This window comes from Protopterus annectens, chromosome 2.part1 (assembly GCF_019279795.1).
Source record: "Protopterus annectens isolate FY-2018-M chromosome 2.part1, PAN1.0, whole genome shotgun sequence".
In the NCBI taxonomy this organism is placed as follows: Eukaryota; Metazoa; Chordata; order Ceratodontiformes; family Protopteridae; genus Protopterus; species Protopterus annectens.
Window position 1 is genome coordinate 744,900,964 of NC_056729.1, and position 16,859 is coordinate 744,917,822.

Consider the following 16,859-nt stretch of genomic DNA (forward strand, 5'->3'; position numbering starts at 1 on the left):
GTGTGTGCACATTTCAGTAAGAAAATAAAAACAAATACCAGTAAATAGTCAATTTTCCTCTAAATGACCGTATTTTACATGTTACTGAAATTAGTGTGCCTTTTCCCAGTATTGCACAGTTGAGCTAACATGCATACAGCATCCTCCTCTTTTAAGACCGTAGTACATGCAGTTGCCTTGCAGAAAAACTGCTCTGAAGACCAGCTTTGAATGTTGGAGTCACATTGCTTGTGGCTGTTTTTTTTCAGACTAGAATTTAAGCTGTGCTTACACACAAAAAAACACTCTAAGTAATGTAAGTAATACTGATTTAACAATCCACCGTAAGTGTTCACTGTATCTATAGTTGTTTCCTAATACTAAAACATATTCTGCAACTATCATTTTAGTTACTGCAATGTCACTAAAGGCATGTTAAATACTGTAGCCCCATGACATGTCTGGCTTACTTTTTTTAAGAGGTTCAGAAAATAACAAATTTACATCCTATTTCAAGTGACATTTGAAATATACTCCTGATAGCCATTAATTCAGATACATTTTATTTATATCTTATTTCAAGAAGCCCATCTGAATTATGTGGAATATGTCCCCCACAACCCCTTTTCCTATTTTTGCACATGGGGTCAGGGTGTCACTTCCACAGTGACAGTCATATAGAGCCAAGGCTTACACCAGTGAGTGGCTAGCCTTTTACTGCAATTGTTTTTCCATACCACACAAATGCATGCTCACACCTATGTCCAGTCTACCTACTGCTTGTTTTTGGAATATGGGAGGAAACTGGAACACCCAGAGGAAACCCACGTGAACACAGAGAGGATGTGAAGGCTTCACAAAGAAGGCACCCAAGCCAAGAATCAAACCAGGGAATCTCCTACTGTGAGGTGACAACACTATTCACTGATCTATTGTGCCACCCTCACCAATATGCATGGAATATATCTGGATACATATTTTTGGTTTATATTGTTTTTTTTTTTTTTTTTTTTTTTGTGACTTTCCTTTGTATGTCAAGCTTTTGTTGTTGGAGTATTCATACTACTTTGTTCTGGCATGGTGCTCTGCTCTGAGGTTAAGAGGCACATGTTCCCCTGGGGTCCTCATGTCTTTTTTTCTTGCCTTGCATACATGCATGCAGTTTGGATATCCTCCTATTGTGCATTTTTGGAAAATTCCAAAGCTTATTGCCTAAAAGGCATGGACCTTCAAGCAACCTGTGGCTTTCCAAATATTAATCAGGTCTCCACCACAGGAAATGTTTTTTCTTTTTGAGATATATCATAATGTCAGCAGTTTTCTCAATTCGTAGGTATCTGAAAATAAAGCTCAGACCTTTGTAAGTGGGCTACCTATTGAAATGTTGGTACTCGAAATGCAGAATGCTGACACAAGGAAAAAAAGACCAAAACTGCAGGAGAAGAGCAAGTCTCAAACATCGCTCTTGAAATTTAAACTTCGTCAGCACCTGAGAAGTGGTTCACTTACTGGGAGGGGTCAAATAAATCCTTGTAGCTGCTCATGTACCTGGAACTGTGCCCCTGGCTTTCTACATCCTCACCCAGTACCTGCAAAATCTCTTCAGTACATGTGGAAACCTTACAAATTTTGCAAAACCAGTTATATACACTATACAATATTACAGTTCAGAACCAGAGTTAGGCTCCAATGCAGGTATGCCATGCCATAGTGTTGGCTCTGTAATTTATGTTCCCCCTCCATAATCAATTCTGTAGTGCAAATTGTGATAGGTACAGAGTACTCTGAGGGGCTGCTAAATAAAGAGAATGAAAGAGAAGGGTGGATGATGTGGGGATAGTGAAACAGGAAGTGCAATGGATTAGCTAGGAGGAAGTAAGGACAGCTATGAAGAATGAGGAATGGAAAGGCTTTTGGTCTAGATGACATATCTGTGAAAGCATGGAGGTGTTTAGGAGAGGTGGCAGTGGGGTTTTTAACCACATTGTTTAACGAAATCTTGGAAAGTGAGAGGATGCCTGAGGAACAGAGAAGAAATGTATTGATACCAATCTTTAAAAATAAGGGTGATGTGCAGTAACTACAGAGGGATAAAATTCATCAGCCACAGCATGAAGTTATGGGAAAGAGCAGTGGAAGCTAGGTTAAGAAGGGAAGTGATGATTAGTGAGCAGCAGTATGGTTTCATGCTAGGAAAGAGCACTACAGATGTGATGTTTGCCCTGAGGGTGTTGATGGAGAAGTATAGAGAAGGTCAGAAGGAGTTGCATTGTGTCTTTGTGAACTTAGAGAAAACATATGACAGGGTGCCTAGAGAGGAGTTGTGGCATTGTATAAGGAAGTCGGGAGTGACAGAGAAGTATGTAAAAGTGGTACAGGATATGTATTGGGGCAGTGTGACAGTGGTGAGGTCTATGGTAGGAGTGATGGATGTGTTTAAGGTGGAGGTGGGATTACATCATGGATCAGCTGTGAACCCTTTCTTATTTGCAGTGGTGATGGACAGGTTGACAGATGAAATCATACAGGTGTTCCTGTGGACTTTGATGTTTATTTATTATTTATTTATTTATTTATTTATTTATTGACATTTGTTAACTGGGTTTGTCCAACTGGGCTTGTGGCCCATTTTCAGTGGAGACACAAGGAGGAAAGCTCCAGTAATACATTTTGAAAGAAGTACAATTTTAAACAATATTGATATAATAGCAGTTATAGCAAAACAATTCACATATATGCTGGATTACATGCATAAAGTTAAAGTTGCATTAAAAAGAAGCTAAGTAACAATTTTTCATTGATATAGTTCAATAGGTCAACAATAAACATTTTTTGTTTGTATAAAATTTTGCAAATGCATAGTAGACACATTGGAGAGAGAGGTGTAATGAGGTACTAAGTATGGTATGATTTGTGGATGGCATTGTGATTTGTAGTGAGAGTAGGGAACGGGTTGAGGAGACGCTGGAGATGGTCTAGAGAGGAGAGGAATGAAGATCAGCAGAACTAAGACAGAATATATGTGTGTAAATGAGAGGGAGGATAGAGGAATGGTGAGAATGCAGGGAGTAGACTTTGTGAAGGTGAATGAGTTTAAATAATTGGGATCAACAGTTCACAGTAATGATGAGTGTGGAAGAGTGGTGAAGAAGAGAGAGCAGGCAGGATGAAGTGGGTGGAGAATAGTGTTAGGAGTGATTTGTGACAGACGGGTACCAGTAAGAGAGAAAGGGAAGGTCTACAAGATGGTAGTGAGACCAGCTATGTTATAGGGGTTGGAGACAGTGGCACTGATGAAAAGACAGGAGTCAGAGCTTGAGGTGGCAGAGTTAAAGATGTTGTGATGTGCATTGGGTGTGACGAGGATGGACAGGATTAGAAATCAGTATATTAGAGGGTCAGCTCAGGTTGGACGGTTTGGAGACAAAGTCAGAGAGGTGAGATTGCATTGGTTTGGACATGTACTGAGGATGGATGCTGGGTATATTAGGAGAAGGATGCTAAGGATGGAACTGCCAGGTAAGAGGAAAAGAGGAAGCCTAAGATAAGGTTTATGGATATGGTCAAAGAGGATCTGCAGGTGGTTGGTATGACAGAGCAGGATGCAGAGAACAGGAAGAAATGGAAACAGGTGATCCACTGTAGCGACCCCTAACGGGAGCAGCTGAAAAATAAAGAAGGTGCTTTCAATAGGGGAAATGCAAGGCCTGGTCTTTAGGTAGTGGCATTTTGGAGCCTTATCTCTTCTATTCTTACTCTTTCCAAGAAATAGGTGTAGAATAGCTAGACGTACTGGTGAACCAATACAAAATTAAATCCAGTAACAAAAAGGCACAGCACAACCATCCATATAAAACAGGGTTTATTACATCAAGCTTTCGAGTTCATAGGTTCATAGGTTCATAAGTTCATACTAGGCTATCTGCCCTAGGGCATTTATAAGCCTAGCCAGAATGTGTTTGGCTTTCGCCACCCATTTTAAATTTATTTTGCTATGCCCTTTTTCGAGGTTAGTATACTGTGCCTCTGTCTAACAGTGACACAGAAGTGATACCCAGGGTAAACCTACGATCTCCCATCCACTCATCAAGATTCCACGTGAAGAGAGTCAATGAGGGACTCTGCCTAACCTGGACTGGGATTTTATTCCAGAGTGAAGGGAACCTCTGGGTTATGAATCTGTCCCTCCAGCATGTCCTATTTATTTCAGTGCTGAGGTTCAAGTCTCTCGAGCTTGTAGCTCGATGGGATTTGGATTTTCTGAGGTGCAGTATGTCCATTAATTCCAGGTTGGACATGGCTTTATACGTCAGGCACAGATCGCCTCTGAACAGGCGGTATGCCACTGAGTAGAGCTGGAGTTTCTTTAACCGGGCAGCATATGGCATCTGTTTGAGACCTTTGATCCTCTTGGTGAGGTACTTTTGGGGTCTTTCCAGTTGCTGCAGGTGTCTGGTAAGGTACATCCCAAAAGGGGCATTGTACTCAATTATGGGCCTGATGAGGGATGAGTAAAGAGGCACAATGACCTCCCCTAATCTAGATGTGAATCCCTTCATGATTAGGTGGGCTATATAAAATGTTTTTCTAACCACTTTGGCCACGTGATTGTCAAATGAGAGATTGCTATCAACTTGGGTCCCCAGGTCCCTAATTACTTCTTCTGTACTTAATGGATTACCACCTATGTGGTAATTTGTGGGCACTTTGTTTTTGCCAAAGGGGATGACTATACACTTTTTGACATTTAGCTTGAGGCCATGGCTCTGGCACCAGTTGTCTGTTTCTATGAGGCCCTTTTGGAAGATGCTTGTGTCGGCTGGAGAGTTGATTATGGCACCCAGTTTGCAGTCATCTGTGAACTTGGTCAGCCACAGTCCTTCCGTGTTGGCCTGTACCTCCGAGAAATATATACCGAACAAGAGAGGTCCCAGGACTGAGCCTTGTGGGACACCACTTGTAACTGGTTTGGAGTCTGACATGGCTCCAGCAATTCTAACCATGTGGGTTCTGTCCTTGAGCCAGTTTGCAATCCATCTAGTGACATAAGGGTTTATATTTAAGCTGGTGAGCTTATGTATAATGCCCGAGTGGGGTATTGTATCGAAGGCTTTTGCGAGGTCGAGGTAGGCTGTGTGGACCACCTTCCCCTCGTCAATGGCCTTGGTAACTTTTTCAAAGAAATCAACCAGGTTTAAGAGGCAGGATCTGCCCTTAACAAAGCCGAACTGGGTAGGATCCAGTGTCTGTAGGTCCCCAATATCTTTATTTATGAGGTCCATGATGATCCTTTCCATAGCTTTGCAGACCAAGCTAGTCAGGCTTATGGGGCGATAGTTTCCAGGATCCGTTGAGGCACCACCTTTATGGAGAGGGACCACTGTTGCTGTACGCCACTCTTTGGGCACATATCCTGTAGTAAGGCTGAGATTGAACAGTAGTTTTATGTTTGGGTTTAGCTCTTCTTGGAGTTCATGTAGGACACAGCCTGGGACACCGTCTGGTCCCACTGATGCTGTGTTTTTTGCTTTGGAGAGGGCGGCTCTTACCTGAGCATCTGAGATGTCAGGGGGGCAGCACTCTGCTGGGATAGATATTTGCCCTTTTGGTGGGGGGGGGAGTTTGCGCTGAACCTGTCAGCTAGGATGTTGGCAATGTCTGTGGGTTCGGTGTATTTTTTGTCATTTTGGACTAATTCTGAGCATATCTGGGAATTACCACCCAGGTTCCTAACATAACCAAAGAAAGCCTGGTGATTGTCCTTAGTGTCCTGTGCAATTTTTCTCTCGAAGCTGGCCTTAGACAATTTTATGAGTGCCCGTAGTTTTTTGCTAATACTGATCAGTGATGCCTTCCCTTTTTGGGATTTTGCTCTATCATTTAGTAGGTTCCTCCTTCTATTGTATAGTTTGTTTATGGCTGGGGTCCACCAGATAGGACGTCTGCCTTTGGAGGATTGGGTCTTGGTTTTATTTGGGATCGCATGATCCATGCATTCCTGAAGGTGTTCATAGAATGCATTTATAAAGGATTCTGCGGTCTGGGCCATATTTTCCACAGGCCCGGGGGCTTTGAAGGATTCCACCTCGGTTTTGAGGAGTGTGAAATTTGCTTTAGAGAAGTTTTTCACTGTGGTTTTCTGGGCAGGGGGTGGGGTCGGGATGTGAATATCCAGTGAGATTAGTTTATGGTCTGATCTTACCAGTGAGGGATACACTTCTGGTCTGGAGCATAGAGTCCCCATGTTGGTGATGATCAGGTCCAGTATGTTTTCCCCTCTTGTGGGAGTGGTAACAGGTTGTTCCATAGCATTTGAGTTTATAAATTCTAGGAACCTTTGGGCTAGGGTGTTGGAGCTAGAGTAATGCTCCCAGACTATGTTTGGGTAGTTGAAGTCGCCCAGTATAATAGTGTTTGGAGAGACCTTCATATTTTCCAGTGTTCTCAGGAAGGCCGAGTGGGGTTCCTGGGTTTGGGAGGGTGGTCTGTAGCAGGCTATAAACTGGAAGGCAGTTTTACCCACTGTTAGTTGCACATGGATAGTCTCTGATGCTTCGTGCTTTGCCACCAACCTGGAGGTGTGGGTATCTTTGATGAATATCGATACTTCCCCTCCTTTTGTGGTTCGGTCCAAGTTTTGGGGCTGAAAAGCATGGTATGAGGTATAACCTGGTAGTGCTGGGGTGCTCTCGGGAGCCCTGAACCAGGTTTCTGTTACTGCACAGATATCAATGTTCTCCATGCTAAGGAGAGTTTCGAGTGCGTGCATCTTGAGGTTTAGACTTCTGGCGTTGAGTAGCATTACTCTTAGTTTCTTATCCCTTGTGATACCTATGGAGGTGGGTTTGTCTTTTGAGCCTTGCTTAAAAAAGGCACTATGGGGTAGCAAGAGCCTTTGCCAATATCCAAAAGCCCAGGGGTGACAGGTGCAAGCCGTCCCTAGCGAAGCATCGTGGCTTGTCGAGCATATCATCCCAAGCTGACAGGCATTGGATCCCCTTTGAATGACACCAGTACTTAAGCCAATTGTTGAAATTGATCATCTTGTCTTCATATTGTGGCATCATTCTTGGTGAGGGTAAGATGCTACTCAAGGTCAGGGTCATACCGGCCTGGGCTACATGCTCAGAGAGCTCCTCTATGTCTCTTTTCATGTAGTCCAGGGAGGTACGTCTCAGGTCATTCATACCAGCATGGACAATGACTGAGTCATATTTGTACTTGCCTTGGAGTGACCTGAGTGCTTGTGTTATGTGGCGGATCCTAGCGCCTGACAGGCTGCTCACCATGACCCTCTCCTTGTTCAGCCTGGTGAGTGGGACGTCAGTGTGCCTGACGATAGAGTCACCTATTACAAGTGTATCAGGTGTGTTGTTTAGTCTTAAGGGCTGTGACTGTTCGGCACACTGGCTTTGTGAGATATGTGTTTTGTTTTGGGGTAGCGGTTGCTTGGGTGTCTGCTTTGGAGGTCTCTGCTGCTTAGGCAGCTCTTTATTTAGAGCCTCCGAGTATGTTTTTGTGTGATTATGTGTTTGGTTTGCTGTCGTGGTAGGTCTATGTGAGACGAATTGTAGTGAGTGTGGTTTCCTTCTCCTCCTGACTGGTTATGCTAGTACTGAGTTGAGAGAGCTTAGCCTCCAGTTTGGCTATATGGTTCCATCTCTCACGTGTTGGAATTTGTTGGGAGGAGGAGAGGGTTGTCTGTGTACATGAGGCAGTTGTAACATTGCCTCAAGATTCCCAGATTCACCAGCTGGACCAGAGAGGAGATTGACAACTGACCTTTGGACATTCTAGAATAATATTGGGAATTCCTTTATAATTGAAAACAAGGGCCAGTGGGGAGTGAGGGTGTAGTGCTTTTAATTTTTAGTGCTGACTTATATAATTGCTTTAGTGAGCAAGTGCCAGGTAACTTAAGTGCAATGTGTTACAGGTAACTAAATGCAAAAACGACAAACAGTAACTTTCTTTCAAGTGAAACAAGGAAATAAGTACAGTAAGCAATGCAGATATCACTAGTGATCCAAAGAAGCGCTGAGAAGCCATGTATTAGGTGGAATTAGCGTTCCAGGGAAATAACAAGCAAACAAACAACAAGCATATAAACAAAGCTAGATTCAGCAGGCCTGGATCTAGTCTATGCTACAGCAAACAAAGTGTACCAATTTCAGTAATATACAGTTCAAATATTCAGGCACTATAAACCTTTAACCAGAAATTCCCAGCTCAGAAGGGCAGAGTCCAGCCTCTTCTCCCACAAGAGTGCAGACCACGAACCTTCTTAATGTAAAATAACTGGCCTGAAGCCCAAGTGCTTAATCCAGAACTAATACACTTTAAGAATAACAGACACTGGGCTCTCAATCAGCAGTTCCCAACTTAGAAGGATGAAAGCTACCTGTTCTGCCACCACAGTGCATGCCACAAACCTTCCTAATGTAAAACAACTGGTCTGAAGCCCAAGTGCTTAATCCAAAAGACTTAGAATGATAGCTACACTTTAATCAAGTTACTACCAAGCAGTAATAAATACAATTGAATACTTTAGAGAATGCCTGGATTAGTGCTCAAGTTACACAAACAAAGCTAGATCCAGCAGGCACGAATCCAGTCTATGCCACAGCAAACAAGGCGCACCAACTTCAGTAAGAAGCAGTTCAGATATGCATGCACTATAAGCCTTTAACCAGAAATTCCCAGCTCAGAAGGGCAGAGTCCAGCCTCTCCTCCCACAAGAGTGCAGACCACAAACCCTCTTAATGTAAAATAACTGGCCTGAAAGCCCAAGTGCTTAAACCAGAATTAATACACTTTTAGAATAACAGACACTGAGCCCTCAATCAGCAGTTCCCAACCTAGAAGGATGTAAGCTACCTGTTCTGCCACTACAGTGCAGACCACAAACCCTCTCAGTGCAAAACAACTGGTCCGAAGCCCAAGTGTTTAAACCAAAAGGCTTAGAATGAGTTACACCAAGCAGTAATAAATACAATTGAGTACTTTTAAGATGATGCAAAAGTAAAATAAAGTGGGTAGAAACACAAGTACAGTAAAAGCAGATGAATTTTTTTTTTTTTTCCGAACAAGTACTGAGATCAAAGAAACAGATTTGAGTGCTGAAACTAGAAAACTGGCTAGTTATAAGAAAAAAAAAACTAAGCTAGAAGGCTTCTCTCCAACACAGAAGGGCTTGGGGGCTCAGAAGCCTACAAATAGTCCATACCACTTAACAGGAAAGGCAGGAAACAAGCTTAAATTTTTTTTTCTGTTTCCCAGATGCTCTCTTTGTACACAGTAGGAGTGCCTGAAATCAGAATATGATCTCACTGCACTCAGTTGAGTGAGCAAATGAGATGGGCCCAGAAGGAGTATCCAAACACAAATTTACAAGAGGGGCGGGCAGTTTCAAGGCCACTAAGATTAACACCAAAACAAAAACAGGGAGGGTGGGTGCGACTAACTGAAGAGCAGAGTCAAACCTTCCAGTTCAGTTAATATTCCTGCAACACAGTTAAAATCAATTTAAATACTGTATTTTTTTAAAAAAAAGTGCAGATAAAGGTACTTAAATTCTCTTATATGTCCAGTTGAATACAGCTAGTTCTTAGCCGGCCAAAGCTGAGGTTTTTAAGCAGAAAATATTTCACACTGTACCACTTAAATAGGCAAGGATAGGAAATCAAAGAATGTGGCTACCCCCACACCTGTAATTACTAGCAAATAATAAAATTCAGCAAACACTGACTAACTTCCAGTTCAGTTAATATTCCTGCAACACAGTTAAAATCAATTTAAATACTGTATTTTTGAAAAAAAAGTGCAGATAAAGGTACTTAAATTCTCTTATACGTCCAGTTGAATACAGCTAGTTCTTAGCCGGCCAAAGCTGAGGTTTTTAAGGAGAAAATATTTCACACTGTACCACTTAAATAGGCAAGGACAGGAAATCAAAGAATGTGGCTACCCCCACACCTGTAATTACTAGCAAATAATAAAATTCAGCAAACACTGACTAACTTCCAGTTCAGTTAATATTCCTGCAACACAGTTAAAATCAATTTAAATACTGTATTTTTTGAAAAAAAAGTGCAGATAAAGGTACTTAAATTCTCTTATACGTCCAGTTGAATACAGCTAGTTCTTAGCCGGCCAAAGCTGAGGTTTTTAAGTGAAAGTCTTGAAAGTCTTTTTCAAGAATCCTTACTCTCCAGATACAGAAGTCACTGTGACTGGAGCAAACAGAGAAACTGGTTACCACATTCCTTCTTACTGTCATCACAAGGGCCCGCTCTCAGCAGAATCTTCATGCACATGGAATTTATTTATTTTAATATTTTTAACTGATATAAATGGAAGCATGTGGACAATTTAATGTGGTCCATCAGAAGTCATGTTTTTAGGATATCAGCCACAATAGATTGGTCTTCTGTTCCTTGCTCTTTTATTTAGAAAAACTTAAGCATGTATTTATTTCTCAGGTAAGTGGACAAGACCAAAGTAGTCTGTCTTCACCCATGGCCAGTTACTGAAACAAGATGTAATGAACAGGAAGATGTTTAGGATAAAAGATAAGTTGTTACAGGCAACACAGCAGTATATGTAGCAAAGTAACACAAGGTAAAATTCTGAGCACTGTTCTACACCATTATTTTTTATTAATTAAATTAAATTATTAACTTAAAGTTACTGGAGTGGTAATAAGGAACCTTGACAGGTATTAATTGGCTATTTATCATAAAAATAACATTTGCATTTTACAGTAGATCTAAGGGGACTTCTAAAGGAACTGGCCAGCTGTGATAAAAAAGTAGAGGTGCTTTGAACAGATCTTAATGACGTAGAAAAAATATATTTTTGATTTTATGGACATTGATTGAAAGTGTTTTCTTACTGTATTCAAGGGATGTATATGTTTGGATGGACGAGCCTATCCTAAAGATGGACTGTGTCCCTCATATAAGCTTTTGAAAGTAAGCATACACAGAAGATAAATTAAATGAAATGAAACAGGCAGCCATTTTAACTTTTGCACTGACAAACAATGGCATTCTTGCCTGGAAGACTTTGTCATGAAACTGCAAGTTTTATTTAAGCATAAGTAGTAGTGAATCGTAGAGCATACTTAATCATTGGTAATAGAGACCTTTTGCCTAGTGCATATCTGGCTTCCTTTGTTGGGTATTCACTTATAGTGTCACATTTATGTGCTTTGTAATAGACAGGGTAAGATCAAAACACACTTCCAAATAGTTGGATTTTAGTGATAGATTCAGTAACAGTGCCATTTGGTGAAGTTATGGCACATGAGCTTGGAACAGTATCTATCTTTCTGGCTGTGCCACAACTCATTACTTAGTTTTGTACATTTTATTTGTAGACCCTATCTGAACACACTGTGGACTTTAGCCAGGTCATCTTCAGGCATTTTATACAAGTCAGTGTGAATAATGAAAAAAAAGCCAATGCTGGATTCTTTGGGGACTCCTTTGCAAATGGCTAATATTCAATAAGTATGTTAATGTGTACACTAAAAGATCTACCTAGCAGATTCTGTTAGGCCATACAGTTTCAACACCCTTAGTAGACTGTTGTGGTCAGTTGAGCCATGCCTTAACCATATCAATAAAAAATATGCTGTTAAGATGGCTCAAGTCCCTGGCTTTGTAGATTTTTTTTTAGTTAAAGAGAACCAGAACTGCAAAAGTGCATTGGCTGTTCAGAAGCACTGCTAGTATTCAGAGTTAAGAGCAAGTATGTCTGTGCTTTTTTCAAAAAATGTTGGAAGGGAAGCAGAATATGTTTAAATTAGCCTGATTTGATGTTCTTTTCTGGTAGCTGTAGCACTTTTGCTGTTTCCTAGATGTCTGAAAAGGTCGACAGACCACGATGCTTTGCCACAGATGTCCTGCACATGTCGCCCCTGGGATGCCGGATACTGGCTAAGGCTCTTGCTGCCCCTATAGTGCCATTTTTGTAAGCAAGGTTCAAATAACAAATTCACCACTGTAACAGGAACAGGCAAGCAAAAACTGAGGGTAATGCTACTCAATGCTAGAAGTCTAAATCTCAAAATGCACTCACTCGAGGCACTCCATAAACTGGAGAACATCGATATCTGTGCAGTGACTGAGACCTGGTTCAAGGCTCCAGACAGCACCCCTGCACTACCAGGCTATAACTCATACCACACGTTTTGGCCATGTAACCTGGACCGAAACACCAAAGGCGGAGGTGTGTCCATATTCATTAAGGATAGCCACACCTCCAGGCTAGTTGCTCAGCATAATGCATCCAAGATTATCCAAGTGCAACTAACTCTGGGCAAAACTGCAATCCAAATTGTAGCTTGCTACAGATTCCCCACCATGCCCCAGGATTCCCACTCTTTTCTTGATGTACTGGAAAATATTAGGGTTCAACCAAACACCCTAATAATTGGCGACTTCAACTACCCCGCCATTAACTGGGAAAACTACACGTGTACCAACTCCTTAGCTCAACAGTTTCTGGAATTCATAAACTCCAATGCCCTGGATCAACTTATCCACACCCCCACCAGGGGCAACAGTATACTAGACCTAGTCATTACCAACATGAGTGACCGGTGTTCCACACCTGAAGTCAACTCCTCATTGGTCTGATCCGACCATAAGCTAATCACCCTTGATATCCACATCCCGCCCCCACCCCCCATTAAGGAAACCATGGTAAAAAATTTCTCCAAAGCCAACTTCATGCTTTTTAAGACAGAAGTGGTGAACTTCATGACACCCATGCAGATGGACAATACAGTTACAACTGCTGAATCCTACACAAATGCACTCTATAAGCACTTAGATGAGTGCATGGATCGTGCTATCCCAAACAAAACCAAGACATTATCCTCCAAAAAAAGGAAGCCAATCTAGTGGTCCCCTGCCATAAACAAAACTGTACAACAGAAGGAAGAAACTGTGGCAAAAGAGAGTAAAATCCCATGAGTGGAGGAGCTCCCTGGTCAGCCTCAGTAAGAAGCTGATATCCCTTATAAAATCCTCCAAAGCTAGCTACGAAAACAAAATCGCCACTAATTCTAAGGACAACCACAAAGCATTCTATAGCTATGTCAAGAATCTTGATGGCAACACCCAGATCTGCTCTGAGTTACAGCACATCGGCACGAAAATTACAGAACCAACTGATATTGCCAACATCCTGGCAGATAGTTTCAGTGCTAACTTTACCCCCCCCCCCCAAAGGGCCCATATCTATACAGGAAGAATGCAGAGTCCCTGTAATCACAACTACGCAGGTAAAAGCTGCAATCTCTAAAGCCAAAAACACAGCATCCATGGGATTGGACAACATCCCAGGCTGCATTTTACACTAACTTCAGAATGAACTGGCTCCCCACTTAAGCACCATGTTCAGTAATAGCCTCGCATCAGGCTTTGTGCCCACTGAATGGCGCACAGCAACAGTTATCCCACTCCACAAAGGGGGAGCCACCACTGATCCTGGGAACTATCTACCTATTAGTCTGACGAGCCTGGTCTGCAAGGCCATGGAATTTATCATCATGGAACTCATAAACAAAGACATTGGTAACCTCCAAACTCTGGATCCCACCCAGTTCGGGTTTGTGAAAGGCAGATCATGCCTCCTGAACCTGATCAACTTCTTTGTGGCAGTCACCAAAGCTGTAGATGAGGGTAAGGTGGTTCACACAGCCTATCTTGACCTAGCCAAGGCTTTCGACACCATCCCCCATTCTGCAATTATAGCTAAACTCACGAAACTAGGTATAAATCCCTACGTCACAAGATGGGTTGCCAACTGGCTCACTGACAGTAGCCACACTGTAAAAGCTGCAGACTCCAAATTTGACCTCATAGCAGTGACAAGTGGAGTACCATAGGGTTCCGTCCTGGGACCTCTCCTGTTTGGTATCTACTTCTCTGAAGTACAGGCTAACACAGAAAGCCTGTGGCTAATGAAGTTCGCAGATGACTGCAAACTAGGAGCCATAGTCAAGTCCCCAAATGATGTGGACATCCTACAGAAGGGCCTCGCTAAGACAGATGCCTGGTGTCAGAGCCATGGCCTCAAGCTCAATGCCAAAAAGTGTAGTGTCATCCCCTGTGGTAAAAACTCTGTACCCATGAACTACCACATAGGCAGCAATCTACTTAACACCAAATGTGTGATAAGAGACCTTGGGTCCCAGGTGGACAGTAGTCTCTCCTTTGATAGTCACATCGCCACAGTAGTCAGGAAGCCCTTCTACATGGCACACCTCATCATAAAAGGGTTCTCATCCAGGAAAAAAGAGGTCATTGTTCCTCTCTACTCGACACTCATTAGACCCATTATAGAGTACAATGCCCCTTTTGGAATGTACCTTACAAGACATCTGCAGCAGCTGGAAAGGCCACAGAAGTACCTCACAAAGGGGGATTACTGGCCTCAAACAAATGCCCTACACTGACCACCTCAAAAAACTCCAGCTTTACTCCCTAGCATATCGCCTACTCTGAGGTGATCTCTGCCTAACATATAAAGCTATGTCAAACCCAGAGCTGTTGGACATGCTACACCTAAAGAAATCCCAATCCCTCTGAGCTACCCACTCTAGGGACCTGAACCTTGTCACCACAATAAAAAGGACATGCTGGAGGGATAGATTCCTGTCCCAGAGACTTCCCATACTCTGGAACAGGCTACCCATCTATGTCAAGCAAAGTTCTTCATTAGCACTCTTCAAGAAAAATCTTGATGAGTGGATGGGAAATAGGAACTACACCCCGGGGATCACTTCTGTGTCTCTGCTCGACAGTGACACAGGAAAATAACTTTCTTGGGTGGCGTAAGCCAGAGAACCTTGTTGGCTAGGCTTACGTAGGCCCTTGGGCCGATAGCCTACCTATGAACCTTAGTGCTAAACTATAAGGATGTGTTAATATGCATCATAGATAGGGGAGTGAAAAAAATGCAGGGTCTAAGGAATTTGGGGCAATAATCCAATACAGCCTGGTCTGGCTTGGGTAAGAATACTTTTGAGCTACATGTTGAGTTCAGAAAGGCACACAGTGTCTGCAGGATGAATTAATTTGAGAACCTAAACATCTGTTTGGCAGTCTCCACTGATGGCTTAAAGCAGTTCTGTGCATATGCAGGGCATTGCTGGAAAACGTGTTTGTCAAACTTGACAGCAATGTTAGAGATACAATTAATCCTCAGTGCATTTGTTTGTAACAATTGTGCATTTTACATCCTGGTCCTTTTAGAGAAAGTATTGATCTTTTGCCAAAATTGTCTGTGGTGGCTCAAAAGCTGTGCTTGTTTTGGAATTAGAAGTTTGGTTTTAGCTTAAGTTTTTTGCAAATATATTTAGCTGAGCAGTACTCCCTCAATACATCAAAATCATTTGAACCCTTATACTTTTACAGAAATGATCTTTCTGTGCACATGCTTTCTTAAAGTGCTTTGTCATAGTGAAATACTGCATCACAGCTTCTGACAAGTTAAGTGCCACAATACATTTCTCTATAGTCTTCCCATACTTATTTGGGCCATTTTTTTTCAATAAAAAGCTTCATATACTTTAGTATAAGGTAGCAAGAACAGCCACGACCGGAGTAAACTTCCAACATTCACATTAACTTAGAAGAAAGAATTCCAGCTTTCACAGTAACAAATCGTCTTTATTCGTGCATATACAGGTTAGCGCTTTCACATTCCGCTTCTTCAGACCAACAAAGTGCAATGATAAAACTTTGCACTTTGTTGGTCTGAAGAAGCGGAATGTGAAAGCGCTAACCTGTATGTGCACGAATAAAGACAATTTGTTACTGTGAAAGCTGGAATTCTTTCTTCTAAGTTAATGTGAATGTTGGAAGTTTACTCCGGTCGTGGCTGTTCCTGCTACCTTATACTATCGTGTTGCTTCATTATTTGTCATTTTGATAGCAGAACATTCACTCAGTGGGTGGCATCATTGTTCATTTTTCTCTTCATATACTTTATTGAAACCATGGTCCAAATAAATTAGTATTTTCCAAGGGTGATGACATATTAGGCATTGTTGCAAAGACTTTACTGGACACATGTTTAAGCCATTAAAGTCTATGCATGCATCCCACGTTTTCTCCTTAGTTGATGTAACCGAGACTAAAGATCACTGTTAGTACTCAGTGACATCAGTGTGGGGTAAAATTATATTTACAAAGTTTCTTTTTTTTCTTATTTGGATTGAATACGTTTGATATTAGAACGACAATCCTAATTGGTGCTTTAAGAACCACATTTAGTTGTGCAAAAGGTAAGTCATGCACACATGACAAAACAATATCTATAAAGTGGGATGATCATTGACCTTTTGGTCTTAAAGGGATAGTATTTATCTATTATCAGGTTTTCATAGACTGTGTTGTAGATTAATTGGGCAGGGACAATAGACAAATTTGTATCAACCAGCTCCATAGATAGTAAGCAGGTAGTACAAAGCTTAAGAGATCTGAATGAAAGTAGCTGTCCCTGTTGTCTTTCTTTTCTTTCTTTCTTTTTTTTACACAGAGGAAGTAGTAATGATGGCTCACTTATCACTACGATTAGATGATTCAGCTATAGGCACACAGAACCTATGTGGGTGGTTGGTGCATATACAGTCAATAAATGTATGTATGGAAATATTAGTCAGTTGATTTAGGTCTAGTTCAGTTACAGTTTGGATACATTATGACAGCTGACTAGACAGTGTAATTTATTTTAGCCAAATTAGTTTCTCTCATAGTGCATTAAAGTCATAAAATACTTTCACATTTAGTTTTTGAATAGAGTGGAATGGAATAAAAGAAAACATGTATGTTAGCAGGGGGACTGGGTAGTACACAACAGTT